Below are 11,150 nucleotides of genomic sequence, written 5' to 3'. Positions count from 1 at the left end.
TTGCATCTCTGTTTCACCGTGGGTATGAGGTGCTTCTCCTTGTTGCATCTCTGTTTCACCGTGGGTATGAGGTGCCTCTCCTTGTATCTCTGTTTCACCGTGGGTATGAGGTGCCTCTCCTTGTGCATCTCTGTTTCACCGTGGGTATGAGGTGCTTCTCCTTGTTGTATCTCTGTATCACCGTGGGTATGAGGTAACTCTCCTTGTTGCACCTCTCTATCACCGTGGGTATGAGGTGCCTCTCCTTGTTGCATCTCTGTTTCACCGTGGGTATGAGGTAACTCTCCTTGTTGCATCTCTGTTTCACCGTGGGTATGAGGTGCTTCTCCTTGTTGCATCTCTGTTTCACTGTGGGTGTGAGGTAACTCTCCTTGTATCTCTGTTTCACTGTGGGTATGAGGTGCCTCTCCTTGTATCTCTGTTTCACCGTGGGTATGAGGTAACCTCTCCTTGTTGCATCTCTGTTTCACCGTGGGTATGAGGTGCCTCTCCTTGTTGCATCTCTGTTTCACCGTGGGTATGAGGTAACTCTCCTTGTTGTATCTCTGTTTCACTGTGGGTATGAGGTGCCTCTCCTTGTATCTCTGTTTCACCGTGGGTATGAGGTGCCTCTCCTTGTATCTCTGTTTCACCGTGGGTATGAGGTGCCTCTCCTTGTATCTCTGTTTCACCGTGGGTATGAGGTAGCCTCTCCTTGTATCTCTGTTTCACCGTGGGTATGAGGTGCCTCTCCTTGTATCTCTGTTTCACCGTGGGTATGAGGAGCCTCTCCTTGTATCTCTGTTTCACCGTGGGTATGAGGTGCCTCTCCTTGTTGCATCTCTGTTTCACCGTGGGTATGAGGTAACTCTCCTTGTATCTCTGTTTCACCGTGGGTATGAGGTGCCTCTCCTTGTATCTCTGTTTCACCGTGGGTATGAGGTGCCTCTCCTTGTATCTCTGTTTCACCGTGGGTATGAGGTGCCTCTCCTTGTTGCATCTCTGTTTCACCGTGGGTATGAGGTGCTTCTCCTTGTTGCATCTCTGTTTCACCGTGGGTATGAGGTGCTTCTCCTTGTTGCATCTCTGTTTCACTGTGGGTATGAGGTGCCTCTCCTTGTATCTCTGTTTCACCGTGGGTATGAGGTACCTCTCCTTGTATCTCTGTTTCACTGTGGGTATGAGGTTACTCTCCTTGTATCTCTGTTTCACCGTGGGTATGAGGTGCCTCTCCTTGTATCTCTGTTTCCCCGTGGGTATGAGGTGCCTCTCCTTGTATCTCTGTTTCACCGTGGGTATGAGGTGCCTCTCCTTGTATCTCTGTTTCACCGTGGGTATGAGGAGCCTCTCCTTGTATCTCTGTTTCACCGTGGGTATGAGGTGCCTCTCCTTGTATCTCTGTTTCACCGTGGGTATGAGGAGCCTCTCCTTGTATCTCTGTTTCACCGTGGGTATGAGGTGCCTCTCCTTGTATCTCTGTTTCACTGTGGGTATGAGGTAACTCTCCTTGTATCTCTGTTTCACCGTGGGTATGAGGAGCCTCTCCTTGTATCTCTGTTTCACCGTGGGTATGAGGAGCCTCTCCTTGTATCTCTGTTTCACCGTGGGTATGAGGTGCCTCTCCTTGTATCTCTGTTTCACTGTGGGTATGAGGTGCCTCTCCTTGTATCTTTGTTTCCCCGTGGGTATGAGGTGCCTCTCCTTGTATCTCTGTTTCACTGTGGGTATGAGGTAACTCTCCTTGTATCTCTGTTTCCCCGTGGGTACGAGGTGCCTCTCCTTGTATCTCTGTTTCACTGTGGGTATGAGGTGCCTCTCCTTGTATCTCTGTTTCACCGTGGGTATGAGGTGCCTCTCCTTGTTGCATCTCTGTTTCACCGTGGGTATGAGGTGCCTCTCCTTGTATCTCTGTTTCACCGTGGGTATGAGGTGCCTCTCCTTGTATCTCTGTTTCACCGTGGGTATGAGGTGCCTCTCCTTGTATCTCTGTTTCACCGTGGGTATGAGGTGCCTCTCCTTGTATCTCTGTTTCACCGTGGGTATGAGGTGCCTCTCCTTGTATCTCTGTTTCACTGTGGGTATGAGGTGCTTCTCCTTGTATCTCTGTTTCACCGTGGGTATGAGGTGCCTCTCCTTGTATCTCTGTTTCACCGTGGGTATGAGGTACCTCTCCTTGTATCTCTGTTTCACCGTGGGTATGAGGTGCCTCTCCTTGTATCTCTGTTTCACCGTGGGTATGAGGTGCCTCTCCTTGTATCTCTGTTTCACCGTGGGTATGAGGTGCCTCTCCTTGTATCTCTGTTTCACTGTGGGTATGAGGTGCCTCTCCTTGTATCTCTGTTTCACCGTGGGTATGAGGTGCCTCTCCTTGTATCTCTGTTTCACCGTGGGTATGAGGTGCCTCTCATTGTATCTCTGTTTCACTGTGGGTATGAGGTAACTCTCCTTGTTCTCTGTTTCACCGTGGGTATGAGGTGCCTCTCCTTGTATGCATCTCTGTTTCGACGCCAAACATGCCAATGCTGTATCTGACCAAACGTTCCACTTTGGTCCCATCGGACCAGAGCACTTCTTCCAGTTATAATGTAAATGACGTTTGGCTCCAAGCGCTATGCGTCTGTGTCTTGGGGTCAGAAAATGCTTTCTTCTGGCAACCCTTCCAAAGAGCCTGTGGAGGTGGTGTCTGATGGGGCTTTCTTCTGGCAACCCTTCCAAAGAGCCTGTGGAGGTGGTGTCTGATGGGGCTTTCTTCTGGCAACCCTTCCAAAGAGCCTGTGGAGGTGGTGTCTTATGGGGCTTTCTTCTGGCAACCCTTCCAAGAGCCTGTGAGGTGGTGTCTGATGGGGCTTTCTTCTGGCAACCCTTCCAAAGAGCCTGTGGAGGTGGTGTCTGATGGGGCTTTTTCCTGGCAACCCTTCCAAAGAGCCTGTGGAGGTGGTGTCTGATGGGGGCTTTCTTCTGGCAACCCTTCCAAAGAGCCTGTGGAGGTGGTGTCTGATGGGGCTTTCTTCTGGCAACCCTTCCAAAGAGCCTGTGGAGGTGGTGTCTGATGGGGCTTTCTTCTGGCAACCCTTCCAGAGAGCCTGTGGAGGTGGTGTCTGATGGGGCTTTCTTCTGGCAACCCTTCAAAGAGCCTGTGGAGGTGGTGTCTGATGGGGCTTTCTTCTGGCAACCCTTCCAAAGAGCCTGTGGAGGTGGTGTCTGATGGGGCTTTTCTTCTGGCAACCCTTCCAAGAAACCTGTGGAGGTGGTGTCTGATGGGGCTTTCTTCTGGCAACCCTTCCAAAAGCCTGTGGGGTGGTGTCTGATGGTGCTTTTCAAACCCGGTGATCTTTTGAATGTTCTAATAATTGCCCTGACAGTGCTCCGGGGTATATTCAATGTTTGTGGATCTTCTTCTAGCCACTACCAGATTTATGAAAGGTCTACGACCATCTGTCTCACCCGAACTGCCAGTTCTTTTATTTTTCTTCATGGTGTTGATGACAAAGGGATATTACATGCCTGTTGCACTCCATTTTGATACCCTAGTGAAACAGGAAGTAATGTAATGGCATAATATAGTTCCTTAATAAAGTACAGTATTTCTCACATGTTGGTATTTTGAGTTTCTGAGTTTCTCTAATTATATTATATTTGTTTAAGCATTGTTTGTGTGTCCATAGATACAGAACAAAAAGACTGAACGACTGGGTCGCGTCCATAGATACAGAACAAAAAGACTGAGCGACTGGGTCGAGGTCCATAGATACAGAACAAAAAGACTGAACGACTGGGTGCGTCATAGATGCAGAACAAAAGACTGAGCGACTGGGTCGGGTCCGCCAAATACAGAACAAAAAGGCTGAGCGACTGGGTCACGTCCATAGATACAGAACAAAAGACTGAACGACTGGGTCGCGTCCATGAATACAGAACAAGAAGACTGAACGACTGGGTGGCGTCCATAGATACAGAACAAAAAGACTGAACGACTAGGTGGGCGTCCATAGATACAGAACAAAAAGACTGAACAGCTGGGTCGTGTCCATAGATACAGAACAACAAGACTGAACGACTGGGTCGGCGTCCATAGATACAGACCAAAAAGACTGAGCGACTGGGTGGCGTCCATAGATACAGAACAAAAAGACTGAACGACTGGGTCACGTCCATAGATACAGAACAAAAAGACTGAACGACTGGGTGCGCCCTAGATACAGAACAAAAAGACTGAACGACTGGGTCGGGTCCATAGATACAGAACAAGAAGAACCGAACGACTGGGTCGCGCCTCTGGCAACCGAACCGATAGAATAAACCCACCAGGCGGCTTGGGTAGCAACCCTAGATTTGAGTCGGAACTATATATTGTGGAGGATGAAATAGTATGAATATATGAATTAAAATAACTTTTGTAATGAATATATGTAAATGATTTAATATGTTGGTAACCCATTGTATAAATGTGATAATGCCCCACACCTCCTCCTAACACCGTCTTCTCGGGCATTGTCAGTTAAATGTTTGTTCTCAGAGTTGTCCTAATGCTGTGTGAAGGCGGACTGAATGTCCCTCCCTGTCCAATGAATGCTGTGTTGTATAGCGTGTACATGTTATGTGTGGGTCTACTGCTATCCATTGCCATGGTTGTATACATTGCTATGGTGCTTTCCATTGCAATGGTGCTTTCCATTACAATGCAGGTGTTAACTATTAGTCTGGAATGCTGTTTTTCATTGAAAAGCGCTGCATAGTCAGTCCAACATCTCCATTGGCCGTGCACCTTTTACAGTGATATGGCATCTGCAGAAGTGTTGCAGACCAGAGATGTTGTAAAGGAAGTGAGTTTCTGTTTATACAGGATCTTCCTCCCCCACCTACGGTCAACAAATCATGTCAATGCGGAGCGATGCATAGTTCCGCATTGTTACAAAATTAGGTCGGCTTTTAGTGTGAAACTGTGATATTAACTATTGCGACCTCAGCCCTGCTAAATATATTTGCTTTGATTGAAAATCTGCTGTTTCTGTGTGCCATAGGTTGACTGCATCCCATTCTTCTTTGCTGGAGTGTACTCTATAGTATAACATACCATCTCATCGAGGAGGGAAGGGAAGGGAAGGGAAGGGAAGGGAAGGGAAGGGAAGGAAGGGAAGGGAAGGAAGGGAAGGGAAGGGAAGGAAGGAAGGGAAGGGAAGGAAGGGAAGGAAAGAGAACTTCAGGTTCGCACCTGACACCAGATAATGCAGGAGAATTCACACCAGATAGGACCAGACTGACCCTCTAGATCCCCGGCGCGACAGGTCCCACAGAGGCCGGCTGTGACCGCCTGTCGGTCCCTCCCTCCAGGGTGGCACGGTGATCGGCAGTGCCTCGCAGCCAGGGTCTTCACCACGCGGGACGGTCGCCTGGCAGCAGCCTTTAACCTGGTGAAGAAGAGGCATCGCCAATCTGTGTGTGTGTGGAGGGAGACGGCAGCCTCACCGGAGCTAACATCTTCAGGACCGAGTGGACTGGACTGCTGGCTTGAACTGGTCTCAGAAAGGTACTCACTCTCTTAATCAAATACAAATGCTGTAATGAACACATGCTGCTTTATAGATCCTTTTGAGCTTTTCTGAGTCGTTTCCACCATGTTTTGGGTTAGAATCATGTGCATCCAGTCTGTTTTGCACACTGGCTGCTGTGTGTGGTGTGGTGCCCTGCAGGCCGGATCACCGACACCCTAGCGAAGCAGCATGATCACCTGAACATCGTAGGGTTGGTTGGATCTATAGACAACGACTTCTGTGGGACAGACATGACCATTGGCGCTGACTCCGCCCTGCATCGCATCATGGAGATAGTGGACGCCATCACTACCACCGCACAGAGGCGCACAGTTTAATCAGTTTACATGTTAGTCACTTAACAGACACTCTTATCCAGAGAGACTTACCACAGCACAGGTCTAGGACTGTGGGACAGGCACAGGTCATAGGACTGTGGGACAGCACAGGTCTAGGACTGTGGGACAGCACCGGTCTAGGACTGTGGGACAGCACAGGTCTCAGGACTGTGGGACAGCACAGGTCTAGGACTGTGGGACAGCACAGGTCTAGGACTGTGGGACAACACAGGTCTAGGACTGTGGGACAGCACAGGTCTAGGACTGTGGGACAGCACAGGTCTAGGACTGTGGACAGCACAGGTCTAGGACTGTGGGACAGCACAGGTCTAGGACTGTGGGACAGCACAGGTCTGGGACTGTGGGACAGCACAGGTCTAGGACTGTGGGACAGCACAGGTCTAGGACTGTGGGACAGCACAGGTCTAGGACTGTGGGACAGCACAGGTCTAGGACTGTGGGACAGCACAGGTCTAGGACTGTGGGACAGCACAGGTCTAGGACTGTGGGACAGCACAGGTCTAGGACTGTGGGACAGCACAGGTCTAGGACTGTGGGACAGCACAGGTCTAGGACTGTGGGACAGCACAGGTCTAGGACTGTGGGACAGCACAGGTCTAGGACTGTGGGACAGCACAGGTCTAGGACTGTGGGACAGCACAGGTCTAGGACTGTGGGACAGCACAGGTCTAGGACTGTGGGACAGCACAGGTCTAGGACTGTGGGACAGCACAGGTCTGGGACTGTGGGACAGCACAGGTCTAGGACTGTGGGACAACACAGGTCTAGGACTGTGGGACAGCACAGGTCTAGGACTGTGGGACAGCACAGGTCTAGGACTGTGGGACAGCACAGGTCTAGGGACATCTGGGACAGCACAGGTCTAGGACTGTGGGACAGCACAGGTCTAGGACTGTGGGACAACACAGGTCTAGGACTGTGGGACAGCACAGGTCTAGGACTGTGGGACAACACAGGTCTAGGACTGTGGGACAGCACAGGTCTGACAGTACAGGCTAGGACTGTGGGACAGCACAGGTCTAGGACTGTGGGACAGCACAGGTCTAGGACTGTGGGACAGCACAGGTCTGGGACAGCACAGGTCTAGGACTGTGGGACAGCACAGGTCTAGGACTGTGGGACAGCACAGGTCTAGGACTGTGGAGCAGCTACAGAGTCTAGGACTGTGGGACCACCTGGCTGGGACAGCTCAGGTCTGGGACAGCACAGGTTCTGGGACAGCACAGGTCTAGGACTGTGGGACAGCACAGGTCTAGGACTGTGGGACAGCACAGGTCTAGGACTGTGGGACAGCACAGGTCTAGGGACAGCACAGGTCTAGGACTGTGGGACAGCACAGGTCTAGGACTGTGGGACAGCACAGGTCTAGGACTGTGGGACAGCACAGGTCTAGGACTGTGGGACAGCACAGGTCTAGGACTGTGGGACAACACAGGTCTAGGACTGTGGGACAGCACAGGTCTAGGACTGTGGGACAGCACAGGGAAAGGACTGTGGGACAACACAGGTCTAGGACTGTGGGACAGCACAGGTCTAGGACTGTGGGACAGCACAGGTCTAGGACTGTGGGACAGCACAGGTCTAGGACTGTGGGACAACACAGGTCTAGGACTGTGGAACAGCACAGGTATAGGACTGTGGGACAGCACAGGTCTAGGACTGTGGGACAGCACAGGTCTAGGACTGTGGGACAGCACAGGTCTAGGACTGTGGGACAGCACAGGTCTAGGACTGTGGGACAGCACAGGTCTAGGACTGTGGGACAGCACAGGTCTAGGACTGTGGGACAGCACAGGTCTAGGACTGTGGGACAGCACAGGTCTAGGACTGTGGGACAGCACAGGTCTAGGACTGTGGGACAGCACAGGTCTAGGACTGTGGGACAGCACAGGTCAGGTGGGACAGCACAGGTCTAGGACTGTGGGACAGCACAGGTCTAGGACTGTGGGACAGCACAGGTCTAGGACTGTGGGACAGCACAGGTCTAGGACTGTGGGACAGCACAGGTCTAGGACTGTGGGACAGCACAGGTCTAGGACTGTGGGACAGCACAGGTCTAGGACTGTGGGACAGCACAGGTCTAGGACTGTGGGACAGCACAGGTCTAGGACTGTGGGACAGCACAGGTCTAGGACTGTGGGACAACACAGGTCTAGGACTGTGGGACAGCACAGGTCTGGGACAGCACAGGTCTAGGACTGTGGGACAGCACAGGTCTAGGACTGTGGGACAGCACAGGTCTAGGACTGTGGGACAGCACAGGTCTAGGACTGTGGGACAGCACAGGCTAGGACTGGGACAGCACAGGTCTAGGACTGTGGGACAGCACAGGTCTAGGACTGTGGAACAGCACAGGTCTAGGACTGTGGGACAGCACAGGTCTAGGACTGTGGGACAGCACAGGTCTAGGACTGTGGGACAGCACAGGTCTAGGACTGTGGGACAGCACAGGTCTAGGACTGTGGGACAGCACAGGTCTAGGACTGTGGGACAGCACAGGTCTAGGACTGTGGGACAGCACAGGTCTAGGACTGTGGGACAGCACAGGTCTAGGACTGTGGGACAGCACAGGTCTAGGACTGTGGGACAGCACAGGTCTAGGACTGTGGGACAGCACAGGTCTAGGACTGTGGGACAGCACAGGTCTAGGACTGTGGGACAGCACAGGTCTAGGACTGTGGGACAGCACAGGTCTAGGACTGTGGGACAGCACAGGTCTAGGACTGTGGGACAGCACAGGTCTAGGACTGTGGGACAGCACAGGTCTAGGACTGTGGGACAGCACAGGTCTAGGACTGTGGGACAGCACAGGTCTAGGACTGTGGGACAGCACAGGTCTAGGACTGTGGGACAACACAGGTCTAGGACTGTGGGACAGCACAGGTCTAGGACTGTGGGACAGCACAGGTCTAGGACTGTGGGACAGCACAGGTCTGTGGGACAGCACAGGTCTAGGACTGTGGGACAGCACAGGTCTAGGACTGTGGGACAGCACAGGTCTAGGACTGTGGGACAGCACAGGTCTAGGACTGTGGGACAGCACAGGTCTAGGACTGTGGGACAGCACAGGTCTAGGGACTGTGGGACAGCACAGGTCTAGGACTGTGGGACAGCACAGGTCTAGGACTGTGGGACAGCACAGGTCTAGGACTGTGGGACAGCACAGGTCTAGGACTGTGGGACAGCACAGGTCTAGGACTGTGGACAGCACAGGTCGTGGGACAGCACAGGTCTAGGACTGTGGGACAGCACAGGTCTAGGACTGTGGGACAGCACAGGTCTAGGACTGTGGGACAGCACAGGTCTAGGACTGTGGGACAGCACAGGTCTAGGACTGTGGGACAGCACAGGTCTAGGACTGTGGGACAGCACAGGTCTAGGGACTGTGGGACAGCACAGGTCTAGGACTGTGGGACAGCACAGGTCTAGGACTGTGGGACAGCACAGGTCTAGGACTGTGGGACAGCACAGGTCTAGGACTGTGGGACAGCACAGGTCTAGGACTGTGGGACAGCACAGGTCTAGGACTGTGGGACAGCACAGGTCTAGGACTGTGGGACAGCACAGGTCTAGGACTGTGGGACAGCACAGGTCTAGGACTGTGGGACAGCACAGGTCTAGGACTGTGGGACAGCACAGGTCTAGGACTGTGGGACAGCACAGGTCTGGGACAGCACAGGTCTAGGACTGTGGGACAGCACAGGTCTAGGACTGTGGGACAGCACAGGTCTAGGACTGTGGGACAGCACAGGTCTAGGACTGTGGGACAGCACAGGTCTAGGACTGTGGGACAGCACAGGTCTAGGACTGTGGGACAGCACAGGTCTAGGACTGTGGGACAGCACAGGTCTAGGACTGTGGGACAGCACAGGTCTAGGACTGTGGGACAGCACAGGTCTAGGACTGTGGGACAGCACAGGTCTAGGACTGTGGGACAGCACAGGTCTAGGACTGTGGGACAGCACAGGTCTAGGACTGTGGGACAGCACAGGTCTAGGACTGTGGGACAGCACAGGTCTAGGACTGTGGGACAGCACAGGTCTAGGACTGTGGGACAGCACAGGTCTAGGACTGTGGGACAGCACAGGTCTAGGACTGTGGGACAGCACAGGTCTAGGACTGTGGGACAGCACAGGTCTAGGACTGTGGGACAGCACAGGTCTAGGACTGTGGGACAGCACAGGTCTAGGACTGTGGGACAGCACAGGTCTAGGACTGTGGGACAGCACAGGTCTAGGACTGTGGGACAGCACAGGTCTAGGACTGTGGGACAGCACAGGTCTAGGACTGTGGGACAGCACAGGTCTAGGACTGTGGGACAGCACAGGTCTAGGACTGTGGGACAGCACAGGTCTAGGACTGTGGGACAGCACAGGTCTAGGACTGTGGGACAGCACAGGTCTAGGACTGTGGGACAGCACAGGTCTAGGACTGTGGGACAGCACAGGTCTAGGACTGTGGACAGCACAGGTCTAGGACTGTGGGACAGCACAGGTCTAGGACTGTGGGACAGCACAGGTCTAGGACTGTGGGACAGCACAGGTCTAGGACTGTGGGACAGCACAGGTCTGGGACAGCACAGGTCTAGGACTGTGGGACAGCACAGGTCTAGGACTGTGGGACAGCACAGGTCTGGGACTGTGGGACAGCACAGGTCTAGGACTGTGGGACAGCACAGGTCTAGGACTGTGGGACAGCACAGGTCTAGGACTGTGGGACAGCACAGGTCTAGGACTGTGGGACAGCACAGGTCTAGGACTGTGGGACAGCACAGGTCTAGGACTGTGGGACAGCACAGGTCTAGGACTGTGGGACAGCACAGGTCTAGGACAGCCAGGTCTGGGACAGCACAGGTCTAGGACTGTGGGACAGCACAGGTCTAGGACTGTGGGACAGCACAGGTCTAGGACTGTGGGACAGCACAGGTCTAGGACTGTGGGACAGCACAGGTCTGGGACGCACAGGTCTAGGACTGTGGGACAGCACAGGTCTAGGACTGTGGGACAGCACAGGTCTAGGACTGTGGGACAGCACAGGTCTAGGACTGTGGGACAGCACAGGTCTAGGACTGTGGGACAGCACAGGTCTAGGACTGTGGGACAGCACAGGTCTAGGACTGTGGGACAGCACAGGTCTAGGACTGTGGGACAGCACAGGTCTAGGACTGTGGGACAGCACAGGTCTAGGACTGTGGGACAGCACAGGTCTAGGACTGTGGGACAGCACAGGTCTAGGACTGTGGGACAGCACAGGTCTAGGACTGTGGGACAGCACAGGTCTA

At 53.4% G+C, this 11,150-nt stretch overlaps 1 pseudogene; it reads left to right on the top strand.

Annotated features, from left to right (window-relative positions):
- The first annotated feature begins 2,568 nt into the window (after positions 1 to 2,568).
- On the top strand, positions 2,569 to 5,848 carry LOC135537576 (ATP-dependent 6-phosphofructokinase, liver type-like; annotated as a pseudogene).
- Positions 5,849 to 11,150: the final 5,302 nt, after the last annotated feature.

Source organism: Oncorhynchus masou, unplaced genomic scaffold (assembly GCF_036934945.1).
Source record: "Oncorhynchus masou masou isolate Uvic2021 unplaced genomic scaffold, UVic_Omas_1.1 unplaced_scaffold_8208, whole genome shotgun sequence".
In the NCBI taxonomy this organism is placed as follows: domain Eukaryota; kingdom Metazoa; phylum Chordata; class Actinopteri; order Salmoniformes; family Salmonidae; genus Oncorhynchus; species Oncorhynchus masou.
The sequence above is the reverse complement of the archived record's forward strand: the minus strand, read 5'-3'. Positions and strand labels throughout refer to the sequence as shown.